The 13,655-nt window shown below is 50.4% G+C and overlaps 2 long non-coding RNA genes across 3 annotated transcripts; one reads left to right on the top strand and one right to left on the bottom strand.

Annotated features, from left to right (window-relative positions):
* Positions 1-1,498: 1,498 nt before the first annotated feature.
* Positions 1,499-4,687, bottom strand: LOC120386418. The gene is made up of 2 exons (XR_005589713.1): positions 4,545-4,687; positions 1,499-2,475 (listed from the first exon to the last, which is right to left on the bottom strand). It is a non-coding gene; the product is annotated as an uncharacterized LOC120386418 (long non-coding RNA).
* A 27-nt stretch (positions 4,688-4,714) lies between these two features.
* LOC120386419 lies at positions 4,715-7,853 on the top strand. 2 transcript variants are annotated; one of them, XR_005589715.1, is made up of 2 exons: positions 4,715-4,843; positions 7,586-7,853. It is a non-coding gene; the product is annotated as an uncharacterized LOC120386419 (long non-coding RNA). The 2 variants fall into 2 exon arrangements; XR_005589714.1 differs by having other exon boundaries at positions 4,728-4,878.
* Positions 7,854-13,655: the final 5,802 nt, after the last annotated feature.

The raw sequence follows: 13,655 nt of genomic DNA, 5'->3' as shown, positions 1-13,655 counted from the left end.
CCCGAGGAGCTGGCTGCTCTCTGAAGGGGACTAGCTGCTTTTCCCTCCAGATCTGGGGGCGGAGAGTGTGCACACAGGGGGTTATAGACTCGCAAGGGCTTGTTTGAATGGCCCGGGAGGGAGAGGGGGCACATATGTCACACACAACACTCATGTTGTGATGTCACATGTCACACCTCCCGGGCGTGTCGAACAAGGCTTGGCAGGCAGAACAGCACAGGGCTGGTGTGGTTCAGATCTGGGCTGGGTCGCGAATCCTCACTGGGAGGATGGGGACTAGCAGGCGGCCCAGTGACGCGGCTCAGGCCTAGCCAGCACAGACAGGCCTGCCGCCCGCTCCCCAGGGCTGCGACCCCCCAGACGGTGCCTTGAGGCTCCAGGGCCGGTGTCTGCTCTGGCTCAGGCTGGTGTAAATCTGGAGTGAGCCCTGACTTTGGCAGAGCTGCTCGGTCTTGACACTGGTGCCACTGACGGCTCAGCTGCGGTGCTGTAGGGTAAATACACACTTGCCACAGCGATGGAGGGGTTTAAATCCACCCCGCAAGAGGTGGTAAGTAGGTGGAGGGAAGAATTTGACGTGCCTGGTGACGCTGCTGGGTCGGCCTAAGCTTTAGGTGTAGACCAGGCCTGAGAGCAGGATGGGCTCAGAGCTCAGTAGCCAGAGCGATCTGGGAGCCAACACAGCACCGCTGGGCTTCCACCCCTGCTTTGTACCCAGCTGCCCTGTTGGCAGGGAAGGGCGGCATGAAGAGTGGGCACCTGGCATCTGGTACCCGTGTGAGACGTTCTCAGTGTCTGTCGGATTCACCCAACGTGGGCTGGGAGCCCTACTAGAGTCCAGCTGCGCTGCTTCTGCCCATGTTCCCTGGCAGGAGCACGGCAGTTCCTATATTTAAACTCACAGTTTACAAGACAAAGAGATGGTGGGTGACTCTGAATGAGCCGTTTGCCTGGGGCAGAGGATTCCCGCTGTCAACTCTGCTGCTGCGCATTTCCTGCTCTGGTTAGCTGCTGCTAAGAGCTCCGGGGTGGTCGGTGTGTCCACTGGGCTCTGTACACTGCTGGCACCGCCGTACCGGGGCGATTCAACACCCCGCAGCTCTCCAGCCGTCCCCATCAGGCTCACCCCAGTCCAGCCCCCACCCTGCGGCCGGTGATGCCCAGCTGACATGCGGGGATCAGCGTGTGAGGGGAGGCCATACCACCTGGGTGGGTCCTTTGTGCCATCAGGTGCTGCTAGCCGTGATGGCCAGAGGAGGGGGCTCTTGAAAATGGCAGATTCCAGTAGCCAGGGCTGGACTGTCCCCAGTGTGTGTCGTCCCCAGGGCTGCCCCCCCCCCCCCGCCAGCGCTGGGGAGAAGCCTCCTGCACTTTTCAGGCACAGGCAGCGAGAGTCCCGAAGTCCCTGCGAGAGTCGGATTCGGGGTGTTTGTGCAGCACAGGGGCTGTGGGGGGGGACACAGCTCCTTCGAGGCCACAACTGCAGCTGACAGCTCAGTGCAAAGGAGGAGGCTTTAATTCCTGCTACCCAGCGAGGGTTGGGAGGGGCTGGCCCCTTTGCAGGGATGGTCTTAGTGTTGGCACCAACCCACGTGGGGAGCTTATCCCCCAGGGCTCATTTCAGATGGAGGCTGAGCTAGAGGTGTGGGCCCCCCAGCTCCATCGGCACCGTTGCCTAGACTCATTGGCCCTTTTGCCTAGTTAGCAACGTGCCTGAGACCCGGTAGCACTTCCAGCATCACGTCCATCCCTTCATGTGCTGCCCAGGACGTAGCTGAGTCAAAAGTGCACCTGGCTACTGTGCCATTCCCTGCACATCCTGGAATCGCTCCACGTTCACGTGACCTGTGAGAGCCTGCAACACCGTCAGCCTCAGCTCCCCTCCTCCCCTGAAGCAGGAAAACAATTTCCAGAGCTACTCTACCCTTCCTCTCCCCGCCCGTCTGTCTGGGCACAATTGCCGAGCTCCAGGGAAGGGGTCAGCTTTGGACGGTCTGGATAATGCAGAGCTGTGGTAGGCACTTCCACGGTTCTGCGGTTCAGTCTCGCCTCTTCCTAAGAGGAGCCTCTCTCTTCGGTTAAGCCTTGAACATGTGTCAGCTCTGTAGCGTAGACAAACTCCAGCCAATCCTGCTGAGCTCTCAGTACGTGGCTGCAGTTAAATACTCTCCAGCGCAGGATTTTCCCCGTAAATCCTGTACCTTCCTTGACATTTGCCTCCTTCCATGACACATTGGCACCGGGGTGGGATTTAGCTGTATTCTCTGGCACAGAAATCATCCCCGTTCCCTGTAGCTTTTAACCTGCACCTGACCAGCAGGGTCTCCCTTTGCCTGGGAATTGCCACAAGGAAAGTTGAGCAGACTCACCAAAAAAGTATTCGAGAAAATCAAGGAAGCAGTGAGACCTGATGTGTCTGCTACTGGCAAAGCCCCTTTTGCTCACTGTGGCGCGAGCAACGGCCCCAGTGAATATCTGTGTATGGAAAGGGAAAGTGCGACCGCTGGTTAGTGGGTCACAGATGCTCTCTCTGCACCTGATCCAGAGCCTTGGTTCTCCAGCTCAAGCTGCAGCAGATCAAGGTTTCAAGTCTGGAGATCCCTGGTACAATCCCCAGGGCACGTGGCCATAACTTAAGCGTCCCGATACTCGGGTGTTGTATGTCCAGCTGTTTAAGGATTCACACCAGAAGGGCTCACATGCCCATCTTGAAATCTCGAGTGACTGTGAATGGGAAGGCCACCCAATCAGGGAAGAGTTGCAACAACTTGTGACCAATCACATAGCACAGACATTGAATCTTGAACAGCCAGTGAATAGCTCCGTGAACAGTCAGGGTGAGCAATCTGAAGGCTGAACTGTTCTCAGCACAACAGATTTGACAAACATCTTTGAGCTGTCAACAAATCTGTACAACTTAGGCCTGCGCAGGGAGAATTTGAAATCAAGCCAAAGGGCTGGATTATCTGAATGAGCAATGTGGAGCTAATTGCTTAAAAGGTGAAAAGTGGCATCTTCACCCCAGCCTGAGCCATGACCTACCATGGTACGATCCAAGCGGCTCCGGGCCTGGCACTGATCTTGGGGAATCAGGTACAATCCAGAGGGATCCAGGCCTGGAACTGACACTGGGGAATTGCCTATAATCAAGGGGGATCCAGTTCTGGAACTGGCCCTGGGAAAGCAGGTCTGATCGAGAAGGATCCAGGCCCAGCACTGATCCTGGGGAAGCAAGTACAATACAGAGGGATTCAAGTCTGGAACTGAGCCTGGGGAACTGGATATGACCTAGGCCTTGCATTGATCCTGGAAAAGCAGGTATGATCGAGAAGGGTCCAGGCCTGGCACTGATCCTATGGAACCGTGTGGGATCCAGAGGGATCCAGGCCCAGCACTGATCCTAGGAAACCATGTACCATCTGGAAGGATGGAGGCCTGGCAGTGATCCTGGGGAATTGGGTGCAATCCAGGGGAATGGGACAAGTACTAGCTGAAGATCCCTTCTCCTGACCGACAACCACTGGGGAGTGTCTGTGAGAGGGATGGCAGGGAGCGCTGGCATTCAAAGCCAGCTCAGCACTAACTACTGCCCTCCCCATCCCACTGACAGGTCCTTCCTGGGACTCAAGAACCGAGAGCAAGTTGTGAGGGTACTTGTGGCCTGCACTAGCTGGGCGGTCGGGCAGGATGATCTGGTGGCCCCTTCTGGCCTTGAACTATTACGACTCTGATCTTATAGCCAAGCAGAGCTGGACTAAGGATTCTTGGCCATTGCTGCTAGGCCCCAACTCAGCAAAAGACTTAATCCCAGGCGTAACCTGAAGCACTTGTGCAAGTGCCATTGACGTCAGTGACTGTGCACGTGCTGAAGGGCCTGAGAGGGGGAGGGAGCCAGGTAGAGTTGGATTGAGGGGGACAGCTGGGCATGCCTTTCAGAAGCAGTTGGGGTTTGCCCTGAGGGTCTGACCCCCATGAAGGTGGGCCAGCCACAGGTCACAGGGCCCTCTCACCCCAAAGCTGAATTACGAACATAAGAGCGGCCATACTGGGTCAGACCAGTGATCCATCACGCCCTATCGCCATGGCCAGTGCCGGAGCTTCAAGGGGAGTGCACAGAACAGGGCAAAGTCTGGGGCTGCCAAACCAGGGAGAGGGGAGGGAATTTTAGCCTCCACATGCCCCTGGGTTGGTCAAGCTCTTGTACCAGGAGGTCACATGGTATTTGAAGTGGAGGTGGGGACATGCAGGGTCCAGGAGAGGGGTGGTTGGGGTCCCACACTTGTAACTCCAGCAACTCTGGTGTAATGTTCTGTGGTTTGGCAAGAGAGTCCTCTCCCTGCCCCCCCGGCCCAGTCACAGAGCTGCCACCACCCCCGGCACAGGGCCCCGGTGCCTCCGGCACGGCTAGAACTCCAGATTGTCCTTCTGGGGCTCTTACTCGATCCGGCAGCAAGTGCTCACAATGTGCTCTCAGACCAAAGGTGCAGCGCTTCTAGCATTCCTGCCACGCACACCCCAGGGAGCGTCCTGGGGCAGCTACTTACCCATTCTGAGACACCCTGCCCGTGGGATCCTGTCCCCTCGCTTTCAGGGCTATGGGAGAGGCCAGGCAGTGTGGGGGGCGCCACGAGCACCAGCAGACCAGTGCCACCCACCTGGGCTTCTTTGTCTCTGCTGACATCACGAGTGATATCACGAAGCTGTCACAGTGCCTGCAACAGGTGAGAAACAGGCAGGTGGAGTTCAGCCCAGGGAAGGCACCAGTGTTGCTGGTAGGAAGAGCTGAGGAGCTGGCCGAGACCCTGAAAGTATCCGTCCGCAGCTGTGAGAGCAGGGTGTCGCCGTGAGTTAGACTCAGCTGTGCTCCTCAGTACACAGGTACCAGGAGCGGTGAGAGATCACGCCGTGCTGGGCTCCACACCACGCAGCTCTCCCTTGTTCCTCCTACAGGAGTGGCCCTTTGGGCTTCCCATATGCTCACGCCTTTAGAAGAGCTCTAATAAGCAATGGGGCTGCTTGTTTTAATCCGCTGCCCTTCCTTCTCCTTGCTCTTCCTCTGGCAAACAGGCCCTTATTCTTTTTGTTCCTATGGGCTGTAGGAACCTGAAATGAAAACAATTTCAAGTCACTTAGCACCGTCTCCTGCCAAAACATCTGTGCTTGCGCACGCCAGAGAGCAGCTCGGAGAGCGGCGCTTGTTGTTTTACTCTGGCAATGCAACCAGCGCAGGGAGGACACACAGCAGTTGTGTTGGGGCCACACAAATACTGGCAGGTGTATATTTGTATTTCAGGAACAGAATAAGCATTTCTACCCCAAACTTGATCTTTATCTTCCCCACGTCCGGTGATCATTGTTGTGCTGGTCTTGCTGTATTTGAGATATGGAAACTAATCTAATTAAATAGTGGAGGGTAGACCCCTCAATGGCTGTTAGCCAGGATGGGCAGGAATGCAAAACCATTCTCCGAAGTGTCCTTAGCCTCTGTTACCAAAAGCTGGGAATGGGCGACAGGGGATGGATCACTTGATGATTGCTCTGTTCTGTTCATTCCCTCTGAAGCGTCTGGCATTGGCCACTGTTGGAAGACAGGATACTGGGCTAGATGGACCATTGCTCTGACCCAGTCTGGCCGTACTTATGTTCTAAAGCAGGGGTCGGCAACCTTTCAGAAGTGCTGTGCCGAGTCTTCATTTATTCACTCTGATTTAAGGTGTCGCGGGCCAGTAATACATTTAAGTGTTTTTAGAAGGTCTCTTTCTATAAGACCATAATATATAACTAAACTATTGTTGTATGTAAAGTAAATAAGGTTTTTTAAATGTTTAAGAAGCTTCATTTAAAATTAAATTAAAATGCAGAGCCCCCCGAATCGGTAGCCAGGACCCGGGCAGTGTGAGTGCCACTGAAAATCAGCTCGCTTGCCACCTTCGACACGTGTGCCATAGGTTGCCTACCCCTGCTCTAAATAGTGTCCAATCTATTCAAATGCACCTCTGCAACAGAAAAGCTTTCTGTAAGCAGCAAAGGGGCGGACTCAAGTCGCCCTAGTATCTGGCAGCTTCTTAAATCAAAACACTGAGACTCAGCAGTGAGGATCAGGCCTATGAGACGTATGGATCATGTTTGCCCTGCATAGGCATCCACCCAGCACTATGTCCCCAGAGTCCTGTCCCAGCAGGCACTGGGCTCAGTAAAATTCCTGAGATGGATTCTTCCCAGCAGGCTCTGCTTTGGTTGCTTCAAAGCCCAGTTTAGGAACGGGGAGATGCCCTGTAGCGGGATGGTTACCCGCTCCTGCCCTGAGGGGGTTAAAAAGCGGCCTGGGAGGGCTTGAAAGCTGCAGCTCTAAAAGCTGGGCTGACTGGGGAAGTGGCCACAGCTGGGCCACACCCTAAGCAGGCCACAGCTGGCCTGTATAAAAAAGGCCAGGGAAGCCAGGAGCAAACAGTCTCCCTCTGCCTGTAGAGGGAGAAGGGCCTGGCTGCAGGGAGCTAGACACAGGGTACCTGAGGGGAGCAGGGCTGGGGAAAGGCAGAGGAGCTGGGGAGCTCCTGCCTGGAAAGCCCCAGGCTGCGGCCTAGCATAAGGCCAAGAGGTACTGGGGGTTGCAGGGGACAGCCCAGGGGTAGGCAAAGGCAGCAGGTCCAAACCCCTTTGCCTATGATGAGTGGCTGATCCTGCAGTCTGCCCCAGGGTGTGGGGGCTAGATGGAGACTGGGCAGTAGCCAAGACTGAGGCGAAGGGGGGATAGTGGCAGGGGCGGCTCCAGGCACCAGCACGCCAAGCACATGCCTGGGGTGGCAAGCCACGGGGGGTGCTCTGCCGGTAGCCGCGAGGGCAGCAGGCAGGTTGCCTTCGGCAGCATGCCTGCAGAGGGTCCGCTGGTCCTGCGGCTTCAGCGAACCTCCCGCAGGTGTGCCACCAAATCCACGGGACCAGGGACCTCCCGCTGAAGGCAGCCTGCCTGCCGTGCTTGGGGCGGCAAAATACCTAGAGCCGCCCCTGGATAGTGGGTTGGGGGTTCCCCAGGGAGGGGAGACCCAGATTGGTGGGGTACTGCCAGGGGGTAGCACTCCAGTTAAAAGGGCACCGGGGTCCAGGGAGGGACACGGAGGCCAAGAGGACAGGCGGATCACTGGCCTGCAGAGGGCGCTCCTGGCTGGAAAAAGAGCTAATTCCCAGGAGTCACCAGCAGGAGGCGCTGCAGGGGTGAGTCCGCACATCTACATGACCTCAGCACATTACATAGTGCAGCAGCTTGTCCCTTGGAGCAGCTGGGAACACTGGAGACTGTGACTCGGAGAGACATCATCCATTTCCCACCCTGCAGGGGAGGGGGAACAATCTGAGCCAAGCCTGTAACCTCCATGATATGGACCACCTGTGCAAGAGAGTAAGGGGATGCAAGGATCTACTGAAAGAGCATTTGACAGGACACCCTCTCAACTTTCATTTTTAGCTTTTCTTTAAGCAATTCTTGGATGATTCATACCTCAGAATTGAGTCCTGCTTTCTTTGCTGAGTTGGCTGTTCAAGGCTAACAGGAACAAAAGAGAAGCAAAATTTTCTTTATTCAATTCAGCAGATGAAGTGCTGAATCCACAGAGGGAAGCATGATCCACTGATGAGGAAGGTACCAGTTTTGCAGTTACCTTTCAGAGTAGAACCACACTATAAGCTTTGTGCAACTGGAACGCATAGAGCTGCTGTGGATGAAGCACATTAGGACCAACATATTGTAATGCACAGCGGTGAAGTCATTATAATGAACCAATTGCTCAGGCCACTTTTCTCATGGATTTGTTGGATTTTGGGTTGTTATATTAAAGTGAAGATGTGAGAATTCTAAACTTGATATGTTTTATTCATCCAGATAGAACATAAAGTTAGACAAGAAATTAAAGAATGCTGGTTTTATAATAACATTTACAACATTGGAATGAACGTGCTTAACAAAGGAGACTAAAATGTATCAAAGAAGTAATAAATCAAATCACACTGAAAGTAATCACGGAGTTATAATAATAATAATTAGCTCATAAAATCCTTTGCATGGGTAGATCTCAAAGTACTTGTAAGGAGGTCATACCTGAAGCCACTGAATTAGAGCTGGTCAAATAACAGAATTCCCATCCTTCAGGAAATTCTAAGATTTCAAAATTTCATTTCAGCCCAAATCAGAATGAAAAATGGCAACCTTTGACTTTTTTTTGCAAAACGAAATATTCGGAACTATTTTGTTTTGTCCTTATTGAAACATTTCATTTCAGCTTTATTGTTTTTATTGTATTATTATATGATATTATAGTTGAAACAATAAAGTTCAAATGAAATGTTTTGACCTTTTTGAAATGCAGTGTTTCGATGATATCCCATCAGAAATTTCAACAAAATCAATACGTTCCTGCAAACTATTTCCATTTGTTCAAATCAGCATTATGTGGCAGAAAAATGTTCCCTCGGAATATTTTTGCTAGCTCTACTATCCGTTTCGGCACCGGTTACAGCCAGTGCACCAGGTACGGAGGGCTAATGAACTTTCTGAACTGGCTGTGCAGAACAGGAATTAAAAGGAAGGTTCATTCTTTGATCTTCTGCCCTCTCTCCCCTGCCATGGCAGCCCCCGAGCTGGGGTTGGGATGGAGGGGGTCTCTTCCCAGCAGCCGCAGCCCTGGAGCTGGGGAAAGTCACCTCTTTCTTGGCTGCCGCAGCCCTGCACATCCCAAATTTCCCCCAACCCCACTGTCCCCTCCCACCTACCCCCTATTCCCCTCAAAGCCACCACCTCACCTTACATGTGCGTCTTCTCCAGGGTCCAGGCACCTAATTAGTGGAGCCACGCCTGCGCGACTCCACTAATTAGGTGGGTGGCCCTTCATTCTCTTGTCCACTATCCACGGACCACCTGAATGGAGCTCGCGGGCCACAGTTTGGGAACCTCTGGTCTAGGTATTTAGTCCTGCCAGGAGTGCAGGGGACTAGACTAGATGACCTCTTGAGGTCCCTTCCAGTCCTATGATTTTATGATTCTATGAAAGAAAGGGTAGGAACAAACTGTCAGTGTTCCTCCAAGCAGGTCCTCCAAGGATCGGTACTGTGACCTGTGCTGTTCAACATTTTCATAAATGATCTGGAAAAGGGGGTGAACAGTAAGGTAGTAAAGTTTGCAGCGGATACTGAATTACTCAAGATAGTTAAGTCCAAAGCAGACTGCGAAGAGTTACAAAGGTATCTCTCAAAACTGGATACCTGAGTGACAAAAAGGCAGATGAAATTCAATGTAGGTAAGTGCAAAGTAATGCACATTGGAAAAATAATCCCAACTATGCATACAAAATGATGCGTTCTAAAGTAGCTGTTACTACCCAAGAAAGAGATCTTAGAGTCATAAGGGATAATTCTCTGAAAAAAATCTGCTGAATGTGCAGCTGCAGTCAAAAAAGCTAACAATGTTAGGAACCATTAGGAAAGAGATAGATAATAAGACAGAAAATATCATAACACTACTGTATAAATCGATAGTACACCCACATGTTGAATATTGCGTTCAGTTCTGATTGCGCCATCTCGAAAAAGACATATTAGAATTGGACATGGTGCAGAGAAGGACAACAAAAAATATGAAGGTTATGGAACATATGAGGAGTGATTAAGAAGACTGGGACTGTTCAACTTGGAAAATAGCTCTCTGAGGGGGAAAATGATAGAGGTCTATAACGTCATGAGTGGCGTGGAGAAAGTGAACAGGGAAGTGTTATGTACACCTTCACTTAACACAAGAACCAGGGGTCACCCAATCAAATTACTAAGCAGCAGGTTTAAAACAAACAAAAGGAAGTATTTTTTCACACACTGCACAGTCAACATGTGGAACTCATTGCTGGGGATGTTGTGGAGGCCAAAAGTAAAACTAGTTTCAAAAAAGAATTAGAGAAGTTCATAGGCCCATCAATGGCAATTAGCCAAGATGATCAGCGATGCAACCCCATGCTCCAGCTGTCCCTAAACCTCCGACTGCTGTAATTGGGCCTGGATGACAGGGGATGGATCACTTGATAACTGCACTGGTCTGTTCATTCCCTCTGACGCATCTGGCACAATCCACCGTTGGAAGACAGGTGGCTGGACTAGATGGATCATTGGTCTGACCCAATCTGGCCACTCTTAGGTTCTTCTGTTCTGTTCTTACGAACTGTGAAACTGAAGAATGTCAGCCAGGAGACTAACTGCCAAGGGAATTCTGATTGCTGGTGCCAGTGCAAGAGACGCAGTTCACATGTGCTCTGCAAGTGACCAAGGCCAGGCAGACACAGTAGAGAAGGCCTGCAGTGGCTCATGGGGGTAACTGGATGTTACATAGCACATCTCAAGGCTGGTGCTGAACACAGCCAGGTTTTTTTCATGGCCGAAGATTTAATTAATAACCGTACACACGAAGGTTAATGCTCGATTGTCATTAAAGAAGGCAGGGAAATTGCTTTTCTCTTTTAACCATTTTCTTTAATGATGGAAATATTAACAAGGTTCTAACAAGCGCATCAGTGTTGAGGCAGGCGGGTCCAATGGTTAAGGGATCTGGGAAACTGGATTCAATGTGTGAGCTTGGGTCAGGCACTTGGTGTCTCTGGGCCTCAGTCCCCCATCTACAAATGGGGCTATTAGCGCCGCAAGGCGGTTGTGAGGATAAATGCTTTAAAGACAGTGAGGCACGAGGGTAAGGGAGGTTATAGGAGGGTTAAGGATTCTTAGCTGACTCACAAAGCTGTACATTCTGCCATATCAATTTCCCCACCCAAATTCAGAGAAGAACGACAATGGGAGAAGGAAAAATGAAAACCAGACAGACAGCTACTGGCTGGGAGAGTGTGTACAAAAATCTGGTGGGTATAAAGACTAAAGCAGGAGAAGAATTATTTCTAGAGGCCCCACGAATAAAATCTTTGCCTTACTGAGGTCAGTTGGAGTTTGGATGGTGTCAGGGTTCCACCCCAGGAGGGAAGAAGTAGGAACAAGATTCATTTAAAGGAAAAGAACATTTAGGTTGAATATCAGGACAAATGGCCTCACATGGAGTTGTCTCAGGCTGTGGACCAGCCCTAGGAGCCTCACTTATTGGGACACTTAGAAATAGAATAAATCCCTACACAGTGTACTGTAGGGACTGCCCTGCCCAGGCCACAGGGAGAAGAGTTGGATGATCTAAGGAGGCAGGGCTGCAGCTGGAAGTGGGTTTAGGGGCGCAGAGGCTGTCTCTCCTAGAAGAAGGGGTGGGTTGAGAATACAGCCTTCGGCACATGCTGTAGTCTAGAGACCAGGACCCCATAATTCTATCCTCTTCTTCACATACTTCATTCTTATGGGGCTACTCCTCTTGCACTCTTCCATAATGCTGGGCACTGGGTCACAGAATCATAGACTATCAGGGTTGGAAGGGACCCCTGGAGGTGTCTAGTCCAATCCCCTGCTCAAAGCAGGACCAAACCCAACTAAATCATCCCAGCCAGGGCTTTGTCAAGCTTGACCTTAAAAACCTCTAAGGAAGGAGATTCCACCACCTCCCTAGATAACCCATTCCAGTGCTTCACCACCCTCCTAGTGAAAAAGTGTTTCCTAATATCCAACCTAAACCTCTCCCACTGCAACTTGAGACCATTACTCCTTGTTCTGTCATTTGGTACCACTGAGAACAGTCTAGATGCATCCTCTTTGGAACCCCCTTTCAGGTAGTTGAAAGCAGCTATCAAATCCCCCCTCATTCTTCTCTTCTGCAGACTAAACAATCCCAGTTCCCTCAGCCTCTTCTCATAAGTCATATGCTCCAGCCTCCTAATCATTTTTGTTGCCCTCCGCTGGACACTTTCCAATTTTTCCACATCCTTCTTGTAGTGTGGGGCCCAAAACTGGACACAGTACTCCAGATGAGGCCTCACCAATGCCGAGTAGAGGGGAATGATCATGTTCCTCAATCTGCTGGCAATGCCCCTACTTACACAGCCCAAAATGCCATTAGCCTTCTTGGCAACAAGGGCACACTGTTGACTCATATCCAGCTTCTTGTCCACTGTAACCCCTAGGTCCTTTTCTGTAGAACTGTTGCCTAGCCACTAGGTCCCTTGTCTCTAGCAGTGGATGGGATTCTTCCATCCTAAGTGCAGGCCTCTGCACTTGTCCTTGTTGAACCTCATCAGATTTCTTTTGGCCCAATCCTCTAATTTGTCTAGGTCCCTCTGTATCTTATCCCTACCCTCCAGCATATCTACCACTCTTCCCAGTTTAGTGTCATGTGCAAACTTGCTGAGAGTGCAGTCCACGCCATCCTCCAGATCATTAATGAAGATATTGAACAAAACTGGCCCCAGGACTGACCCTTGGGGCACTCCACTTGATACCGGCTGCCAACTAGTCATGGAGCCATTGATCACCAGCCGTTGAGCCCGACGATCTAGCCAACTTTCTATTCATCTTATAGTCCATTCATCCAGCCCATACTTCTTTAACTTGTCATCAAGAATACGGTGGGAGATCATATTAAAAGCTTTGCTAAAGTCAAGGAATAACACATCCACTGCTTTTCCCTCATCCACAGAGCCAGTTATCTCATCATAGAAGGCAATTAGGTTGGTCAGGCATGACTTGCCCTCGGTGAATCCATGCTGACTGTTCCTGATCACTTTCCTCCCCTCTAAGTGCTTCAGAATTGATCCCTTGAGGACCTGCTCCATGATTTTTGCAGGGACTGAGGTGAGGCTGACTGGCCTTTTTTAAAGATGGGCACTACATTAGCCTTTTTCTAGTCATCTGGGATCTCCCCTGGTCGCCATGAGTTTTCAAAGATAATGGCCAATGGCTCTGCAATTACATCTGCTAACTCCTTTAGCACCCTCGGATGCAGTGCATCCAGCCCCATGGGCTTGTGGTCAACCTACTACCTGCAGAGTCATAGATTTAAAGGACAGAAGGGACCATTAGGATCATCTAACCTGCCCTTCTGGAGAAGACAGGCCAGAGAATTTCATTGCAGGAGTCCTGCATCCAGCCTCAGAACTTGTGAATGACCTAGAACCGGTCTGTCAGAAAGACACATCCAATCTCCACATAAAGATCAGAGAAATCCATATTTTGGAAACACATATTAGCCAGGTGAAGGCGCTGAAATGCTTCTCATGTTGATAACAGTAAATTGTTGGACACAGTGGCACATAACCATTCCACTGAGCACTAGACAACAGGGTAGACCCTGGACAAAGACTGTGCTTTGTTATGAAATGATGTTAAACGCTCTAAAATAATAAGTAGCTGTTACGTTTTCCTGTAAAAAAGGCCATTAAGGTTGCGAGTTGCATAACATTGCTATCAAAGGAAATGGGTGATAAAGAAGTTATTTTTTTCCAATAAATATTTTGTAGGTGATGTATGTAAGGGTATCAATTATTTATTTCCCTATCTGGTGGCGATGTGCACTTTAATAAAATGCAGAAATAAAGGCTGAACAATAAATGCAATTGATTTTATGACCAATATGAAGAATAGATTGGCTCTAATGTCTTCTTGTAGTATTTTGTCTTGTTTTATGTGGAAATCTAAAGTCTAATAGGTTTTTAAAAAAAATAATCTAAAATACTTAGGGATAAGGATAAATCTTATTAATTCAA

Source organism: Mauremys reevesii, linkage group 18 (genome assembly GCF_016161935.1).
Source record: "Mauremys reevesii isolate NIE-2019 linkage group 18, ASM1616193v1, whole genome shotgun sequence".
Taxonomy (NCBI): domain Eukaryota; kingdom Metazoa; phylum Chordata; order Testudines; family Geoemydidae; genus Mauremys; species Mauremys reevesii.
Note: the sequence above shows the minus strand (reverse complement) of the source record. Positions and strands in the feature narration are given on the sequence as shown.